Genomic DNA, 10,075 nt, shown 5'->3' on the forward strand with positions numbered 1-10,075 from the left:
AGAGAGTGAGGATGAGAGAGCGTTAGTGTGAGAGAGTGTGTCAGAGAGAGAATGTAAGTGAGAGAGCGAGTGTGAGTGCGAGAGCGAGAGTGTGTCTGAGCGAGTGCGCGAGGGAGGGCGAGCGAGTGCGCGAGGGAGGGCGAGCGAGTGCGCGAGGGAGGGCGAGCGAGTGCGCGAGGGAGGGCGAGCGAGTGCGCGAGGGAGGGCGAGCGAGTGCGCGATGGAGGGCGAGCGAGTGCGCGAGGGAGGGCGAGCGAGTGCGCGAGGGAGGGCGAGCGAGTGCGCGAGGAGGGCGAGCGAGTGCGCGAGGGAGGGCGAGCGAGTGCGCGAGGGAGGGCGAGTGCGCGAGGGAGGGCGGGCGAGTGCGCGAGGGAGGGCGAGCGAGTGCGCGAGGGAGGGCGAGCGAGTGCGCGAGGGAGGGCGAGCGAGTGCCCGAGGGAGGGCGAGCGAGTGCCCGAGGAGGGCGAGCGAGTGCGCGAGGGAGGGCGAGCGAGTGCGCGAGGAGGGCGAGCGAGTGCGAGAAGGAAGGAGAGTGAGTGCAACAAGGTGGGAGAGTGAGTGCGAGAGGGAGAGAGAGTGATATGAGAGAGAGAGCGTGTGTGCGTGTGTGAGAGAGAAGGAGAGAGAGGGAGTGTGCGTGTGAGAGAGAAACAGGGAGAGAGAGAATAGAGTGAGGGAGAGTGTTTGTGTGTGTTTTTGTGTGAGAGTGTGAGAGAGTGTGCGCCTGTGAGAGATAGTGTGCATCGGAGAGAGTGTGCGTGTGTGTATCTGTGTGTGAGAGAGAGAGAGTGTGTGTGAGAGAGTGTGTGTGTGTCTGTGTGTGAGAGAGAGTGTGTGTGTGTTTTTGTGTGAGAGTGTACGTCTGTGAGAGATAGTGTGCATCAGAGAGAGAGAGAGAGAGAGAGAGAGAGTGTGCGTGTGTGTATCTGTCTGTGAGAGAGAGAGAGAGAGTGTGTGTGTGTATCTGTGTGAGAGAGAGTGCACATGAGAGAAAGAGTGTGTGTGTGTCTGTGTGTGTGTGAGAGAAATAGAGTGTGTGTATCTGTGTGAGAGAGAGTGTGAGAGAGTGAGAGAGAGTGTGCGTGAGTAAGAGAGAGAGTGTGTGTGTATCGTGAGAGAGAGAGAGAGAGATAGAGAGTGTGTGTGTGTAGGAGAGTGTGTGTGAGAGAGAGAGAGACAGAGTGTGAGAAAGATGGGGTGCGAGAGAGTAAGAGTGAGGGAGAGAGAATGTGTGTGTGAGAGGGAGGGAGAGGGTCTATGAGAGAGACTGAGAGTGAGAGTGAGAGAGAGTCAGAGAGAGAGTGAGAGTGAGGGAGAGAGAGAGAGAGTGTGTGCGATAGAGTGTGTGAGAAAGAGAGCATATGAGTGAGATTTTGAGAGAGACAGACAGAGAAACAGTCAGTGTGTGTATGAGAGAAAGTGAAAGAGTGTGATGGTGAGAGTGAGAGAGAGGGAGAGTGAGTGTGATAGAATGAGCATAAATTAGAGCAAGATAGAGGGCGAGAGAAAACAAGAGAGAGAGCGACACAGAGCAAGAGAGTGCGAGAGGGAGCGAGAGAGTGATGTGAGAGTGTGTGACCGAGAGACAGACTGTGAGAGAGAGAGTGTGAGATAGAGCGTGTGTGTGAGAGAGAGATCATATGAGTGAGAGTGTGTGTGAGAGAGAGAGAGAGAGTGTGATTGAGTGTGCGAAAGAGGAAGAGAGTGAGTGCGAGAGAGGGAGGGAAAGTGAGTGCGAGAGGGAAGGAGAGTGAGTGCAAAAAGGAGGGAGAGTGAGTGCGAGGGGGAGAGAGAGTGATGTGAGAGAGAGCGTGTGTGCATGTGTGAGAGAGAAAGAGAGAGGGAGAGATTGTGTGTGAGAGAGTGTGAGAGAGAGAGACAGGGAGGGAGAGGGAGAATAGAGTGAGGAAGTGTATGTGTGTTTTTGTGTGACAGAGTGTATGCCTGTGAGAGAGTGTGTGCCTGTGAGAGATAGAGAGAGTGTACGTGAGTGAGAGAGAGAGAGAGAGAGAGTGTGCGTGAGAGAGTGTGTGTGTGTGTCTGTGAGAGAGAGAGAGAAATAGAGTGTGTGTATCTGTGAGAGAGCGAGAGAGAGTGTGAGAGAGCGAGAGTGTGCGTGAGTGAGAGAGAGAGAGAGAGAGTGTGTATGTGTGTATCTGTGAGAGAGAGAGACTGTGTGTGTATGGGAGGGTGTGTGAGAGAGAGAATGTGAGAGAGATGGAGTGCGAGAGAGTGAGAGTGAGGGAGAGAGAATGTCTGTGTGTGTGCGTGAGAGAGAGAGGGTCTATGAGAGAGAGTGAGAGAGAGTCAGAGAGAGAGTGAGAGTGAGGGAGAGAGAGAGAGAATGTGTGTGCGATAGAGTGTGTGTGAGAGAGAGCATATGAGTGAAATTTTGAGTGAGACAGTGTGTATGAGAGAAAATGAGAGTGAGGGAGAGAGTGACTGTGAGAGAGAGTGAGTGTGAGAGAATGAGCATGAAAGAGAGCAAGATAGAGGGCGAGAGGAGCGAGAGTGATGTGAGAGTGTGTGACCGAGAAACAGAGACTGTGAGAGAGAGAGCGTGAGAGAGAGAGTGTGTGTGCGCAAGTGAGAGAGAGAATGTGTGCGTGAGAGAGTGCGTGTGTGTATCTGTGTGAGAGAGAGTGTGTGTGTGTAGCTGAGAGAGAGAGAGAGTGTGTGTGCGCAAGTGAGAGAGAGAGTGTGTACGTGAGAGAGAGTGCGTGTGTCTATCTGTGTGAGAGAGAGAGAGAGAGAGTGTGTGTGTGTATCTGAGAGAGAGAGAGTGTGCACCTGTGAGAGAGAGAGAGAGAGTGTGAGTGTGTGTGTGTGAGAGAGAGACAGTGTGAGTGTGTGTGTGTGTGAGAGAGAGTGTGTGTGCGCGGGAGAGAGAGAGTGTGCGTGAGAGAGTGTGTGTGTGTATCTGTGAGAGAGAGAGCGAGAGAGAGTGTGAGAGAGCGAGAGAGAGTGTGCATGAGTGAGACAGAGAGAGAAAGAGAGAGAGTGTGTGTGTGTATCTGTGAGAGTGTGTGTGTGGGAGAGTGTGTGTGTGTGAGAGAGAGTGTGTCAATGAGAGAGACTGAGAGTGAGAGAGAGAGAGGTGTGGGGGAGAGAGAGTGTGTGCGATAGAGTGTGTGTGAGAGAGAGAGCATATGAGTGAGATTTTGAGAGAGACAGACAGACAGTCAGTGTGCGTATGAGAGAAAGTGAGAGAGTGTGATGGTGAAAGTGAGAGAGAGGAAGAGTGAGTGTGAGAGAATGAGCATGAGTTAGAGCAAGATAGAGGGCGAGAGAGAGCAAGAGAGAGAGCGACAGGAGCGAGAGAGTGCGAGAGAGTGATGTGAGAGTGTGGGACCGAGAGACAGAGACCGTGAGAGAGAGTGTGAGATAGAGCGTGTGTGTGAGAGAGAGATCATATGAATGAGAGTATGTGTGTGAGAGAGAGTGAGAGAGAGTCAGTGTGTGAGAGAGAAAGATAGAGAGAGTGTGTGATTGAGTGTGTGAGAGAGAGAGTGAGTACAGGAGGGAGGGAGAGTGAGTACGAGAGGGAAGGAGAGTGAGTGCAAGAAGGAGGGAGAGTGAGTGCGAGAGGGAGAGAGGGTGATGTGAGAGTGTGAGAGAGAAAGAAATAGAGCGAGAGAGAGTGATGTGAGAGAGTGTGAGACAGAGAGAGCGTGTGTGTGACAGAGAGAGAGACAGTGCGGGACGGAGCTAGAGTGAGTGCGGGACGGAGCTAGAGTGAGTGCGGGACGGAGCTAGAGTGAGTGCGGGACGGAGCGAGAGTGAGTGCGGGACGGAGCGAGAGTGAGTGCGGGACGGAGCGAGAGTGAGTGCGGGACGGAGCGAGAGTGAGTGCGGGACGGAGCGAGAGTGAGTGCGGGACGGAGCGAGAGTGAGTGCGGGACGGAGCGAGAGTGAGTGCGGGACGGAGCGAGAGTGAGTGCGGGACGGAGCGAGAGTGAGTGCGGGACGGAGCGAGAGTGAGTGCGGGACGGAGCGAGAGTGAGTGCGGGACGGAGCGAGAGTGAGTGCGGGACGGAGCGAGAGTGAGTGCGGGACGGAGCGAGAGTGAGTGCGGGACGGAGCGAGAGTGAGTGCGGGACGGAGCGAGAGTGAGTGCGGGACGGAGCGAGAGTGAGTGCGGGACGGAGCGAGAGTGAGTGCGGGACGGAGCGAGAGTGAGTGCGGGACGGAGCGAGAGTGAGTGCGGACGGAGCGAGAGTGAGTGCGGGACGGAGCGAGAGTGAGTGCGGGACGGAGCGAGAGTGAGTGCGGGACGGAGCGAGAGTGAGTGCGGGACGGAGCGAGAGTGAGTGCGGGACGGAGCGAGAGTGAGTGCGGGACGGAGCGAGAGTGAGTGCGGGACGGAGCGAGAGTGAGTGCGGGACGGAGCGAGAGTGAGTGCGGGACGGAGCGAGAGTGAGTGCGGGACGGAGCGAGAGTGAGTGCGGGACGGAGCGAGAGTGAGTGCGGGACGGAGCGAGAGTGAGTGCGGGACGGAGCGAGAGTGAGTGCGGGACGGAGCGAGAGTGAGTGCGGGACGGAGCGAGAGTGAGTGCGGGACGGAGCGAGAGTGAGTGCGGGACGGAGCGAGAGTGAGTGCGGGACGGAGCGAGAGTGAGTGCGGGACGGAGCGAGAGTGAGTGCGGGACGGAGCGAGAGTGAGTGCGGGACGGAGCGAGAGTGAGTGCGGGACGGAGCGAGAGTGAGTGCGGGACGGAGCGAGAGTGAGTGCGGGACGGAGCGAGAGTGAGTGCGGGACGGAGCGAGAGTGAGTGCGGGACGGAGCGAGAGTGAGTGCGGGACGGAGCGAGAGTGAGTGCGGGACGGAGCGAGAGTGAGTGCGGGACGGAGCGAGAGTGAGTGCGGGACGGAGCGAGAGTGAGTGCGGGACGGAGCGAGAGTGAGTGCGGGACGGAGCGAGAGTGAGTGCGGGACGGAGCGAGAGTGAGTGCGGGACGGAGCGAGAGTGGAGTGCGGGACGGAGGGAGAGTGAGTGCGGGACGGAGCGAGAGTGAGTGCGGGAGGAGGGAGAGTGAGTGCGGGACGGAGCGAGAGTGAGTGCGGGACGGAGCGAGAGTGAGTGCAGAAGGAGGGAGAGTGAGTGCAAGAAGGAGGGAGAGTGAGTGCAAGAAGGAGGGAGAGTGAGTGCAAGAAGGAGGGAGAGTGGGTGCGGGACGGAGCGAGAGTGGGTGCGGGACGGAGGGAGAGTGGGTGCGAGAAGGAGGGAGAGTGAGTGCAAGAAGGAGGGAGAGTGAGTGCAAGAAGGAGGGAGAGTGAGTGCAAGAAGGAGGGAGAGTGAGTGCAAGAAGGAGGGAGAGTGGGTGCAGGACGGAGGGAGAGTGAGTGCAAGAAGGAGGGAGAGTGGGTGCAAGAAGGAGGGAGAGTGGAGTGCAAGAAGGAGGGAGAGTGAGTGCAAGAAGGAGGGAGAGTGAGTGCAAGAAGGAGGGAGAGTGAGTGCAAGAAGGAGGGAGAGTGAGTGCAAGAAGGAGGGAGAGTGAGTGCAAGAAGGAGGGAGAGTGAGTGCAAGAAGGAGGGAGAGTGAGTGCAAGAAGGAGGGAGAGTGAGTGCAAGAAGGAGGGAGAGTGAGTGCAAGAAGGAGGGAGAGTGAGTGCAAGAAGGAGGGAGAGTGAGTGCAAGAAGGAGGGAGAGTGAGTGCAAGAAGGAGGGAGAGTGAGTGCAAGAAGGAGGGAGAGTGAGTGCAAGAAGGAGGGAGAGTGAGTGCAAGAAGGAGGGAGAGTGAGTGCAAGAAGGAGGGAGAGTGAGTGCAAGAAGGAGGGAGAGTGAGTGCAAGAAGGAGGGAGAGTGAGTGCAAGAAGGAGGGAGAGTGAGTGCAAGAAGGAGGGAGAGTGAGTGCAAGAAGGAGGGAGAGTGAGTGCAAGAAGGAGGGAGAGTGAGTGCAAGAAGGAGGGAGAGTGAGTGCAAGAAGGAGGGAGAGTGATGTGAGAGAGAGCGTGTGTGTGAGAGAGAAAGAGAGAGATAATGTGCTTCTGAGAGAGAGTGTGAGAGAGAGAGTTTGCGTGAGAGAGAGTGTGCGTGTGTGTATCTGTGTGTGAGAGAGAGAGAGTCAGTGTGGAGAGAGAGAAAGATAGAGAGAGAGTGTGACTGAATGTGCGAGAGGGGGAGAGAGTGAGTGCATGAGAAGAAGGGAAAGTGAGTGTGAGAAAGGGAGGAGAGTGAGTGCGAGAGAGAGAGGGAGCGTGAGTGCGAGAGAGAGAGGGAGCGTGAGTGCTGGAGGGAGGGAGAGTGAGTGAGTGCGGGAGGGAGGGAGAGTGAGTGAGTGCGGGAGGGAGGGAGAGTGAGTGCGGGAGGGAGGGAGAGTGAGTGCGGGAGGGAGGGAGAGTGAGTGCGGGAGGGAGGGAGAGTGAGTGAGTGCGGGAGGGAGGGAGAGTGAGTGAGTGCGGGAGGGAGGGAGAGTGAGTGAGTGCGGGAGGGAGGGAGAGTGAGTGCAAGAGGGAGGGAGAGTGAGTGCAAGAGGGAGGGAGAATGATGTGAGAGAGAAAGAAGTAGAGCGAGAAAGAGTGATGTGAGAGAGTGTGAGACAGAGAGAGCATGTGTGTGACAGAGAGGGAGACAGTGAGAGTGCGAGTGAGAGTGTGAGTGCGAGAGGGAAGGAGAGTGAGTGCAAAAAGGAGGGAGAGTGAGTCGAAGGGAGAGAGAGTGATGTGAGAGAGAGCGGGTGTGCGTGTGTGAGAGAGAAAGAGAGAGAGAGTATGTGTGAGAGAGAGTGTGAGAGAGAGAGAGATAGGGAGAGAGAATAGAGTGAGGGAGTGTGTGTGTGTGTTTTTGTGTGAGAGAGTGTGTGTGAGAGAGAGGGAGAGAGTGAGAGTGTGCGTGAGAGAGAGTGTGCGTGTGTGTATCTGTGTGTGAGAGAGAGAGTGCATGTGTGTGTGTGAGAGAGAGACAGAGAGAGAGTGAGGACTCGAAACGTCAACTCTTTTCTTCTCCACCGATGCTGCCAGATCTGCTGAGTTTTTCCAGGTAATTCTATTTTTGTGTTAGAGAGGGTGCGTGTGCGCGGGAGAGAGTGAGTTTGCGTGAGAGAGAGTGTGTGTCTGTGTTTGTGTGAGAGAGAGAGAAATAGAGTGTGTGTATCAATGAGAGAGCAAGAGAGAGCGTGAAAGAGCGAGAGTGTGCGTGAGTGAGAGAGAGAGAGAAAAGTGTGTGTGTGAGAGAGAGAAAGAGAGAGGGAGAGAGAGAGTGAGTGTGTGTGTGAGTGAGTGTGTGTGCTCGAGTGAGAGTGTGCGTGAGAGAGAGTGTGTGTGTGTGTGTGTGAGAGAGCGAGAAATAGAGTGTGTGTATCTGTGAGAGAGAGAGCGAGAGAGAGTGTGCGTGAGTGAGTGAGAGAGAGAGAATGTTGGTGTATGTGTGTATCTGTGTGAGAGAGAGAGAGAGTTTGAGAGAGATGGAGTGCGCGAGAGTGAGGGAGAGAGAATGTCTGTGTGTGCGAGAGAGAGAGAGAGGGTCTATGGAGAGAGACTGAGTGTGAGAGTGAGAGAGAGTCAGAGAGAGAGTGAGAGTGAGGGAGAGAGAGAGAGAGTGTGTGCGATAGTGTGTGTGAGAGAGAGCATATGAGTGGAATTTTGAGGGAGACAGTGTGTGGATGAGAGAAAGTGAAAGAGAGTGATGGTGAGAGTGAGAGAGGGAGAGTGACTGTGAGAGAGAGTGAGTGTGAGAGAATGAACATGAGAGAGAGCAAGATAGAGGGCGAGAGGGAGAGAGAATGATGTGAGAGTGTGACCGAGAAACAGAGACTGTGAGAGAGTGTGTGTGTGTGTGTACAAGTGAGAGAGAGAGTGTGCGTAAGAGAGAGTGCGTGTGTGTATCTGTGTGTGTGTGAGAGAGAGAGAGAGAGAGAGAGAGAGAGTGTGTGTGTGTGTGTGTGTGTGTGTGTGTATATCTGTGAGAGAGAGAGAGTGTATGTGCGGGAGAGTGTGTGTGTGAGATGGAGAGAGAAAGGGAGTTGGAGAGAGGGAGTGCAAGAGAGCGTGAGAGTGAGGGAGAGAGAATGTGTGTGTGAGAGAGAAAGTGTCTATGAGAGAGACAGAGTGAGAGTGAGAGTGAGAGTGAGGGAGAGAGAGAGTGTGTGCGATAGAGTGTGTGTGAGAGAGAGACCATATGAGTGAAATTTTGAGAGAGACAGTGTGTGTATGAGAGAAAGTGAGAGAGAGTGATAGTGAGAGTGAGAGAGAAAGAGAGAGTGTATGGGTGTGTGTGTATCTGTGATAGAGAGAGAGAGAGAGTGTGTGTGGGAGAGTGTGTGTGAGATGGAGAGAGAGAGGGAGTGGAAGAGAGGGAGTGCAGGAGAGAGTGAGAGTGAGGGAGAGAGAATGTGTGTGTGTGAGAAAGTGTCTATGAGAGAGACTGAGAGTGAGAGAGAGTGAGAGAGAGAGTGAGAGAGAGAGTGAGAGAGTGAGAGTGAGTGAGAGTGAGAGTGAGAGTAAGGGAGAGAGAGAGTGTGCGATAGAGTGTGTGTGAGAGAGAGAGCATATGAGTGAGATTTTGAGAGAGACAGACAGACAGACAGTCAGTGTGTGTATGAAAGTGAGAGAGTGTGATGGTGAGAGTGAGAGAGAGGAAGAGTGAGTGTGAGAGAATGAGCATGAGTTAGAGCAAGAAAGAGGGCGAGAGAGAGCAAGAGAGGGAGCGAGATGGAGCGAGAGAGTGCGAGAGGGAGCGAGAGAGTGATGTGAGAGTGTGTGACCGAGAAACAGAGACCGTGAGAGAGAGAGTGTGTGTAAGAGAGAGATCATATGAGTGAGAGTGTGTGTGTGTGTGAGAGAGAGAGAGAGGGAGAGAGAGAGAGAGTCAGTGTGTGAGAGAGAAAGATAGAGAGAGAGTGTGATTGTGTGTGAGAGAGGATGAGAGTGAGTGCGAGAGAGGAGGGAGAGTGAGTGCGAGAGGGAGGGAGAGTGAGTGCGAGAGAGGGAGGGAGAGCGAGTGCGAGAGAGGGAGGGAGAGCGAGTGCGAGAGAGGGAGGGAGAGCGAGTGCGAGAGAGGGAGGGAGAGCGAGTGCGAGAGAGGGAGGGAGAGCGAGTGCGAGAGAGGGAGGGAGAGCGAGTGCGAGAGAGGGAGGGAGAGCGAGTGCGAGAGAGGGAGGGAGAGCGAGTGCGAGAGAGGGAGGGAGAGCGAGTGCGAGAGAGGGAGGGAGAGCGAGTGCGAGAGAGGGAGGGAGAGCGAGTGCGAGAGAGGGAGGGAGAGCGAGTGCGAGAGAGGGAGGGAGAGCGAGTGCGAGAGAGGGAGGGAGAGCGAGTGCGAGGGAGGGAGGGAGAGCGAGTGCAAGAGAGGGAGGGAGAGCGAGTGCGAGAGAGGGAGGGAGAGCGAGTGCGAGAGAGGGAGGGAGAGCGAGTGCGAGAGAGGGAGGGAGAGCGAGTGCGAGAGAGGGAGGGAGATTGAGTGCGAGGGAGAGGGAGAGTGAGTGCGAGAGGGAGGGAGAGTGAGTGCGAGAGGAAGGGTGAGTGAGTGCGAGAGGAAGGGAAAATGAAGTGAGAGTGTGAGAGAGCGTGTGTGTGTGAGAGAGAGAGATAGAGAGAGACAGTGAGAGTGAGAGTGTGAGTGCGAGAGGGAGAGAGAGTGATGTGAGAGTGTGAGAGAGAAAGAAATAGAGCGAGAGAGAGTGATGTGAGAGAGTGTGAGACAGAGAGAGCGTGTGTGTAACAGAGAGAGAGAGAGACAGTGAGAGTGCGAGTAAGAGTGTGAGTACGAGAGGGAAGGAGACTGAGTGCGAGAGGGAGCTAGAGTGAGTGCGGGATGGAGAGAGAGTGATGTGAGAGAGAGAGAGAGCGGGTGTGCGTGTGTGAGAGAGAAAGTGAGAGAGAGTGTGTGAGAGAGAGAGTGTGAGAGAGAGAGACAGGGAGAGAGAGAATAGAGTGAGGGAGAGTGTGTGTGTGTGTTTTTGTGTGAGAGAGAGAGAGTGTGCGAGTGTGAAAGATAGAGAGAGTGTGTGATAGAGGGAGAGAGAGAGTGCGTGTGTATCTGTGTGTGAGAGAGAGAGAGAGAGAGTGAGGACTCGAAACGTCAACTCTTTTCTTCTCCGCCGATGCTGCCAGATCTGCAGAGTTTTTCCAGGTAATTCTGT

The 10,075-nt window shown here is 55.2% G+C and overlaps 1 protein-coding gene across 1 annotated transcript in view; it reads right to left on the minus strand.

Annotated features, from left to right (window-relative positions):
• The window catches only part of eno4 (enolase 4), a 106,749-nt gene that overhangs the window by 55,878 nt on the left and 40,796 nt on the right, over window positions 1-10,075 (minus strand). The gene's annotated exons all lie outside the window — the stretch shown is intronic.

This window comes from Cetorhinus maximus, chromosome 20 (genome assembly GCF_964194155.1).
Source record: "Cetorhinus maximus chromosome 20, sCetMax3.hap1.1, whole genome shotgun sequence".
Classification (NCBI taxonomy): Eukaryota; Metazoa; Chordata; class Chondrichthyes; order Lamniformes; family Cetorhinidae; genus Cetorhinus; species Cetorhinus maximus.